Genomic DNA, 9,377 nt, shown 5'->3' on the forward strand with positions numbered 1-9,377 from the left:
GACTTCTCCACAGACCCCATTCTGCCCCTTCCTTCCCTGCAAAGCCTCATGGCCATCCCCACAAATACCTCTGACTGAATTTGCAGCTAAATGAAGCCTTGAACCACCTGCTCCAGCTCAAGGCCACAGCAAAGGGCATCATCTCCAGACATAAGCTGGCTCCTCACACTGCTTATCTGACCCCATCAGAAGGCTGGGGGGCACTTTTCCCCCTGGCAGAGCCTAATTCTGTGTCTGGGCTGCAGTCAGTGGCTGTGGCAGCAGCAGAGCACCACAGCTCACTTCCAGCTGCTTCTTCCAGTCTGGGCTGTGCAAAGAGCAGCTGGGGGTCATCAGGGTCCCACTGGTGCCCCTTTGGGAGCCCCTGCCATGGTGGGGGTGAAGCACAGGGTGCCCAGAGAAGCTGGGGCTGCCCCTGGATCCCTGGAAGTGTCCAAGGCCAGGCTGGACAGGGCTTGGAGCAGCCTGGGATAGTGGAAGGTGTCCCTGCCCATGGCAGAGGGGTAGGACAGGATGAGCCTTAAGGTCCCTTCAGAGCCAAACCATTCTGTGATTGTGTATCAGAGCAGTTTTACAGCTCTGTCAGCAGCTGCACACAAAGGTCTGAGCTGAAATGAGGCCCAAAATCAGAGAGATGGCAGGGTGCAGGTTCGTGTGCTTTGAACAGGGAATGAAATCCATCCAGCCACCAGCAGTGACCAGCAGGGAAGGGACACTGCTCTCCTGCCCTGCCTGCACACATTCCCAGGCATTTTTTGCCTGGGGAGAGCGAGTGTGCCCCTGACCCTGCATCAGCCCAGCTTGGTCCCCGGAGGGGCCATTACAGACACTGTCACCTTTGTAAGAGCCCCTGCAAACAAAGGGACCCTGGGACGCCACTAACGAGCTGGCTGCCACTCTTTGAGGCTTAACGAGAGAAACTTGAGCTACAACGGGCTCTGGAGTCACAACGGTGAGACCATTTCATCTGTCAGTGCTTCAATTTGTCTGTGCTGTGCCCTGCTGTTCCAGCATCTCTGGCTCTGTGAGCCTCTTCAGCGCTGCCTGCAATACCCCTCCCGGCTTCTTTTGCTGCTCCAGTCCTGCTTGGCAGTGCTTTACACCCTGGAGGAAGTTTTTTAACTCCCATCCATCCTTTAAAAGCTTTGCAAATTCATCACATCATGTACAGCTCCTCATCGTGGAAGAAAAGAAGTGGGTGTTTAGCTTATTTCACTGGTAATAGCAGAAAATGGTCTATTGCAGCAAAGAATTTGTCCAAACAAGCTGTGAGCCATAGCATTCCTGCAGATAAAATCCAGCTCGTTTTAGTGCCCTGGAAGCACTCTACAGGTATCCACAATTGAAGCATCATTGTACTTTAGATAAATGTGCTGCTTAAAGATAGCTGTCAGCAGAGGCTGCTGAATAATGCCTTCATTTTACACACTCAAATTGTTCCCCAAGTTATTGGCAACACCTCAAGTTGGTAGTGTGACAGTAGAAAAACAGTCAGCACGATGGTGGAGGAGCAGGACCCTGACCCTGTGGCACCCACTGAGCTTCCAGCAGTGTTAAAGGGCTTTAATAGGTTACACCCAAGTTACTGCATTTATTAGTTGTCAGTCATCAGCCTTCCATCAATCTGCTCTGGTGGAGTCGTGTCTTTGCTGTGCTCAGGTCACACCACTGGAGGTTCCACACTTCAGTTACACACTGTACTCACAGAAACCCCAAATAAGCAGATTTTAAGCCTGCCTAATAGCATATATTCTTATATAGTATTACAGTTACAACAAGTATTTATCACAGAGGGAATGCTGCTTCCCTCTGCCATTTTTTTTTTTTTTGCTCTTCCTTTACTCACCTAAAAGAATCTTTGAGCCTTAAGAGACTACTACATGTTATAGCCTTATCTCTTCAAGGGCAGAGAAGCCTTTCTAAGGCTCCCATTCCTCTTTCACACATATTTATTTAAATTAAAGTTATAAGCACCTTTATTGGCTCATAACTCTCGATTATTTTTTTCAGGCTTTAGCCCCTACTTCTTCATCTGATATATAACTTCAATAACAATTTCAGTTCAGCTCTTTCTTCAGCAGCCAGCCCTAGAGCACAGCAGCCTTTAGCTGCTCTACCTCTCCCTAGGTGCCTCTGGTGCATCCCCACCCTTGGGCTGGGGCTCTAAATAAGCTCAGCCTGGGGGCTTTTCTGCTTTCTAAGCCTTGAGTAGAAACACTAATCTCCAGCTCAGCTCAGCAGTCAGCCTGGCCTTAGACCCTGCTGCTCTGGGCCTGGCCAAGCTGTTTCTTTCCCTGGACCTGATTCCAGCCTGGGGACTGATTGACCCCCTGGACTTCAGACCTGTTCCATCCCTGCAGAGGTGCCTGATGCCTGCATTCTCAGGGGATGCTCAGCACTCTCTCCTCCAGCTCCAAGAGGAGGTAAAACCTTGGCTACTTATTTTATATTCTAATGCCAGCAATTTATCACCATTTGCTGCTCTTGCTGAACATTTTCCACTGCCCAGGTGGTTCCTGGGTGGCATCTTTCCTGGAGCAGTGCTGTTTGTCCCAGTGCTTTTTGCACTGAGGGCAGCAGGGGCTGGGGGGCTCTGTGGGATCTGCTGCTCCTCTTCCCCCACATCTGGATGGCAGCAGGCACCCTTGGGATCTGTTTCCCATTTGTGCTCCTGCAGCTGAGCCCTGGCACCCCATGTGGAAGCAGCTGAGTGCTGTGGCAAGGCTGTGCCCCCCACCCAGGCTTTCTGCAGCAGCACAGGGGTGCAGTCAGCTCTGGGGGGCTGCTCCTGCCTGCTGAGCACTTTGTTCCTGCTCCTCCTGAACAGATGCTCCTCAGCCTATAAATAAATTTGGGAAAGGAGGGGGCATTGTTGGCCCAGGTGTTTCACTCCCCTGCTAGGTAGAGTTAACTGAGGGGGGGAACATTGTGACTACCCACAGGGTGTTGCCTTTTTCAGCAGCTGTGAAGGATTTCTTCAGTTCCTCAAAATGTCTGGAGTTTTAGTACTTACAATCGGCAGAAATTGGCGTGGAATATCAACGGAGCACAGCTTTCAGAAACTCATTTTCTTTTTCCTTTCAAACTGACAATAGGATTTTAAGAAAAACTTTGAATAATGGATATACTTTTGAATAATGGATGTTTCACAGCCAAAGTCCCTTGACTTTTCATTCTGTGCCTGAATGAGAAGCCTTTTAATTGCACAACACGTGGCGAGGAGGTACAAAACGCTTTGTGTCTTGTGCTGCTGATTAACTGATGCATACACTCCCATTAAACATTCAGAGAGGGCTAAGTGTATCCCAGCCCGAAGCTGTGTGCTATGCACGTTGGGTTTTTATCAGCTAAGACGCTGGCATGAGATGTTTTGTGATTTTCCTTGTCTCTGTCATGGCTGCTCATTATTTTCCCTCTTTTGTGTGTGTGTGTGTGTGTGTTCTTTGGATCTTTTCTCTTTCTGGGGAGGCATTCTTCCACCTGGAGAGCTTGTAGCTTGTGCTCTGGGCTCATGCAATGGGCTGTGAGGTCACCTTGTGAAGTGAAGACTACTGAGCTGAAACTATGGAATAAACTCTGTTTTCCAAAATAGCAAACCAACCTGGTTTTTTTTAAATTTGGTTCCTTTGTTTTATTTGTTTTTTGGGGTTATTTTTGCAAGTGTTTTCCTGAGAAATGGTGAAAGAGGTGCCTGGTGCCTTTGCCAGGCTGGATGTTCTGTCATGGTGAGATGGAGAAGTTGTAGTGCATGGAGCAATTTGAGCCCCCTGGAAATGACTGGTGTGGGATGCAGGCAGGGGAATTAGCAGGAACAGCAGTGGTCTGGGTCTTCGTTGCTCTCATCCCATCATGTTGCTGTCTGTCCCTGCAGCTGGCTCTTCTCCAAGTTAATTCAGCTTTCATGAAAGTTTAACTCTGCTGCAGAAGGGAAAAGACAAGTCACTGTGCCCCTGAAAAATGTAAAGGGTGGTTTGGGGTCAAGTTTTTTTTGTCCTCAGTTTCCCCAGGTCTTGGTGCAGTGCCCAGATCTTTGAGTGAGCCCAGATGGGCTCAGCAGAGTGAAACCCTGCTGTGTTAGTACTTCTCTAACTTCTGTTTGCACAAAAAGAACCTCCAACAAACCCCAAAACTTTAAACAATGACTCCATCACCTCCCCAGTTTTCTTTCGAAGCCTCAATGAATAAATGCTGCTGGAGCCTGGCTCTGTCCTGCTCCCAGCCCTCTGTGTCCTGGCTGTGAGGGACTTCAGCTCAGTTTATAGAGTGAAATCCTCTGAGTTTGGAATATTTCAGCTCTTGGGATTATCCCACTGGCAGCCTGGGGTGGCACAGAGGGTCCTGTGGGCTCCCTGCTATCAGGATTTTCTCTTTCACTGAGGGGTTTTTGTGGTCCTTGCCTCTTCAAGCCATGAGAGGCTGCCAGCAGCGTTTCTGGCTTTAAGCAGAGCTTGTTCTCTCTCAATTTTGCAGCATCTTCCCTTCGAGTACAACTGCAATTTAGCTTTATTTCACAAAATTTGACATGACTTGAGACCGTGATTTACTGGCCTTGGAGGATACGGTGTGTGTAACTGTGCAGGGCGTAAGTGGCTTTTCATGGCAGAGGAGTCATAAATTGAGATGAAAAAAAAAAATGAGGGAAATGGGTTAGTGTCCAACTTTACAAGGCAGCAGTAGGAGCAGGACCCAGCCAGGCGATCTGTAACTGTCACGGCTCTTTATTGCCCCTGATTGCCTGTAATAAAGCTCCTCCAGCAGTGCTCGGGTGGCTGAAGAGACACAAGATGGCAATGTTTTCAAAAGGACACCCTGCAGCCTGCCGGGGCTGAAGACGTCCAGCTGATCAGCTTTCCCTGCTCTGGCACTTGATGGGGACCTTGGGAAGGGTCTGTGTCTGGTCACTGAATCCATGGCCACCAGGAAAGGAGCCTGGGGGTGATGTGCAAGTCTCTGGAGCTGCCCTGGCCTCCTGCTCCAATCCAGAGCTGGGCATCCCTGCCCTGCTTCTCCATGGCACACACACCAGGAGGTGTCGTGGCAGCACTTGTGGCTGCTGGGCTTTCTTCTTTTAACATCTGCACCTCCTCTTTGCCTTCTGTGCCCTCCACACCTTCCAACACCTTCCAACAGACCCAGATCCACAAGGACATTTTAGAGCAAGGAGATTTTAGACAAGGAATAACAACCTTCTCTTGGCTTTTTTATATTTTTTCTTGGTTTGGCTTGGTACTTAACACCACAAGAATAGCTGCAGGATTTGTCCCACTTAAAAATTAATTTTCCCTGGTTGAGCAAGGGGTGGTGTGGGGCAGGTGGAAGAATTGCTTCAGCTTTGTTGGTGTTTTTTTTTTTTTTTTTTTTACATTTGGCTGACAAATATTTCTGGGTCCCTTGGTATTGTATGTTAATTTTCAGCTTAAAGGTTGTAAGGCATTGCAGTGTGGTACAGGAAGGGGTGGTGTGACAGGCTCCAGGCTGCCTGTGCTCGTTTTATCCGCAAATGGCTGCATTTGCAATGTGTAATGATCTCTGTAAGGCAGTTAGAAGTGAGATAAACATCAATTTTATGGCTGGGAAAACATAAGGGGTGTTGCACAGGAAAACGAGAGGACCTGAATACTGAAAACTCTCCGGGTTCCTCAGTGCTGTTGGGTTTAGCTCTTGTCTCTCCATGGGTCCCTGTGCATCCCAATCCCTCCCGGTGCTGGGTCCAGGCAGGTGAGGTGCTGCCAGGCAGCCCTGAAGGGATGCAGGAGCTGCACAGCCTCTCCTTTAAGGGAGGGGGATGCAGGTAGCCAGGACTTGGCATTCACAGCCAGGTGTTAAGTGGGCATGAAGTAAGACCAAGATTAGGAAGTTTTTTGGGATTTGTTTTGTAACAGGAGCTCCCACGGAAGGCTGAGGTCACGGTTCTGCTGCCTCCAGACAGGGAATGTGTTTTGAGTTTCACAAATAACAGCTTTTTTGCAGCTCTGTTTCTTCACCAGATACAATGCCGGGTACAAAATGCTTTTTCCTAATATGCTGAATGCCTCTGGAATGCAATTAATATTCTTGCCTAAGTCTCCAAAAATTAATAGGCGTGTCTGGAAGCTGCTGAACGTGGCTGTGTGTGTGCAGGGGGGTGGTGGGGAGGGACAGCTGAGTCCATCCAAGCTGCAAACAGCCTCACGTGGGGAAGGAAAGTGCAAAACCACGGGTGGGAGCTGGAGCTCACAGAGGGCAGGAGAACGTGGAATGTCCCAGGATGGGCAGATCACACCCACAGGATGGTGTAGAGGGGAGCAGACCCCATCTCAGCTGCTTTGGGAGACACCACCTTGCTCCCACCAGCATGCTCCTGGCCTGGCAAGCTCCAAGTGCCACCCCCTAGCCGGAGCAAGGGCTCTCACAGCTCCTTCCCTTTGAGCCTGAAAGGGGTGATCGAGCTAATTATTAATTAGCTGCCGTTGAGACTGATTGGGGACGAGGGCTCTCCCCATGTGGTGCAGGTGCTCAGCCTGTCTGGGAACCTGAGCCTGGGTGGTTTTTGTTTTCTTGCCCTGTGTGACGTGAAATAGGCTGCCAAACGTCTCAAAAGCTGGCAGCACGTTCAGGGTTGGTGTTTTTTTGCTGTGTAGAATATTTAAGATGAGTTTTCAGATTTTATGTAGCTCATCTGCTACTTGCATTTCTGCCCTGCATGATGCTCAAGACATTTCCACAAAAAAACATTTGTTTACATATGTATTTTTCACATTTATAGGGGGCTGAAGCTCAGAGATTAACAAAGCTTCCTATCAATTCTGCTTAAAAAAAAAATAAACCTCATCTCAGAACCAAGTAGAAACAACATAAATCACCTCAAAATAGCTTCAGGTACTGAAGCTACCTGAATTTTTTCTCTTGGGTTACAAAGGTTTCACATGAGGTTGGGTTTTCAGTGGGGGACTGACCTGAGAGCCTGGAGCTGTCTGTGATCTGTGCCCCAAGGAGCTGCACAAACAGCAAGGGCATGAAGAAAAATGTTTTCCACCTAATCTTGTTACTGTAACAACACCAGTGAAATCTTTTAAAGCAGAAAAATGTGATGTTTTAACGTGATAGCGGTGTCCCTTCAGCTCTGTGACAAATGCTATCTGCTGCCTGCATTGCAAGAGTCCTGTAAGCTTGATGGCAGTCCTGGGGCACAGGGCTTCCATTTCCAAGAAAGCTATGACTCCTTTAAAATAGTAATTTTTTGGTTAGATGTAATGATGTTGAAAAGTTGTCCTTTTCTTCCCCTCTTTCTAGCCCATCTGAGCCTTTTTTCTCTGTTTTTTTCTTCTGTCACTTTTTATTCCCCAGCTGCTTTCCTTGGCTCTTTCTTTTTCCAGCACACTTTCCTGCTTTTGCCCTAAAGTTGGTGTTTCCCATGCAGTTTAAACCACTTCTGCTCAAAGCTTTATGTTGGTGGTAGAGTTTCTCACCACTTCTTCCCTAGCAAGAGCAGGAACTGAGTTTCCACACATCTCAAACACAAGCATCACAAGCTGCAGCTGCTTTTGTGCAAGATGAGCTCCCAAATCTTCCTTGTAATCCAAACCTCCCAGGTTAGGCTGGCAGCAGCAGCCTGAGGATCATAGAGATAGAATTGTTTGGAGAGGGCTTTTAAAGGTGATCCAGTCCAACTCCCCTTGCAGTGAGCAGGGACGTCTTCAACCACATCAGGTTGCTCAGAGCCCCATCCAACCTGACATTCAATACTTCAGGGATCCAGGGGCAGCCACAGCTTCTGTGGGCAGCCTGTGCCAGGCCTCACCATCCTCACTGTAAAAATCTCCTTCCTTATATCTAATTTAAATTGACTCCCCTTTTCAGCATCTTTACATTATGCTAATTGAGCCCTGCAGGCTCCCAGTATAGATTTGTGTTGTTGGAAACATCCAGCAGTCACCTTTTGGCTAAAAAAACCGAAAATAATTAGCCAGAAACCAAGTGGAATTATGTTATTTGTATTTATGAAATATCCTACAATTTGTGTATTTTTACAGTGTGACTCTCATAGTTCCTAGGGTTCCTTTCTTGCTTCCCCTGAGCCCTGATCTGTCCATAACAGACCTTACCTCCTGAAGTTTTGAAGGGCAGCTGTGAAATGAAGAGGAGATGCTTAATTTCATTCTGCTGCAGCAGCCCAGCAGCACGAGGACAGCTCTGCCCTGGTTTGTGTTTCTCCCAGTCGGATTTCTGTATGGCTGAGTGCTCAGGATATTTTTTTACTTGAAATCTTGAATTCTGCAGAGACCGAGTGCTTATTTCTCAGGAACACCAGGGAAAATTTCTTACTCTCCCAGCAGGGTGGAAATTTCAAGGTCTGAAGCTATAATATATGTAGTCTTTCAACATCATTAAAGGAGGGGGTTTCTGACGGTGCCACCATGATGCAAAGCAAACTCTCCTGCCTGTGAATCCCAAATCAGTCAGTGCTGTGATGTGACAGTGGAGGTAATTTGGAGGCTCTTGGAACGAGGGGGAAGGTGAGACATCACTAAACTGCTGGGTGGTAGATGATGGACCTTGCATCTCGCTTTAAATGTGGTTTTCTATGGCATCATTTATCTTAATTTGCTCATTTTCTCAGTTTTTAAGGAGCCAAGGGGAGTTCAGGACAGCGTCTCCAGGCAGGAATCTCTGGTCACTTGAGAACAAGGCCCTTATAGTGTTGTAATGACTGAGATGAGGCAGTGCTGGGGTGGAGCCCAGCTCCATCCTGCCCAAATTTTGCCCTGGGCAGGACATGGTGGGTTAAACCTTATTTACTTGACCTGTGACTGGGTCTGAATTAAACCAGTCAGGTTTCATTTATTATTATTATTTAGGAGATGTGAGGATGTATCAAGGAAGACACTTCATAGTATCCTGGAATGCTTGGGGTTGGAAGGAACCTTAAAGATTATCCCATTACACCCCTTCCATGGGCAGGGACACCTTCCACCATCCCAGGCTGCTCCAAGCCCTGTCCAGCCAGGCCATGGACACTTCCAGGGATCCAGGGGCAGCCACAGCTTCTCTGGGCACCCTGTGCCAGGGCCTGCCCACCCTCACAGGGAACAATTCCCTCCTAACATCTAATCTAAATCTCTGCTCTTACAGCTTAAAGCTGTTCACCTTTGTCCTTTCACTATCAGCCCCTACTTCACAGCATTAAAAAAAAAACTCCCCAGGAGAAATATCTGGCTTTTTCTGAGCTCGGAGGGCTGCGTGCTCCTTACCTGGGGTGGGAGGAGACCCAAGTGATGGGAGAGGCGACCCTGAGGATGCAAAGAGCAGCAGGGATCCCCCGGGAGCCGAGCGAGCGGCCGGCGCGGGGCGGAGGAGCAGGGCTGCCCTTTGCCCGCTGGCCCATGTGGAAGTGGACT

This window comes from Passer domesticus, chromosome 7 (assembly GCF_036417665.1).
Source record: "Passer domesticus isolate bPasDom1 chromosome 7, bPasDom1.hap1, whole genome shotgun sequence".
NCBI classification, from domain to species: Eukaryota; Metazoa; Chordata; class Aves; order Passeriformes; family Passeridae; genus Passer; species Passer domesticus.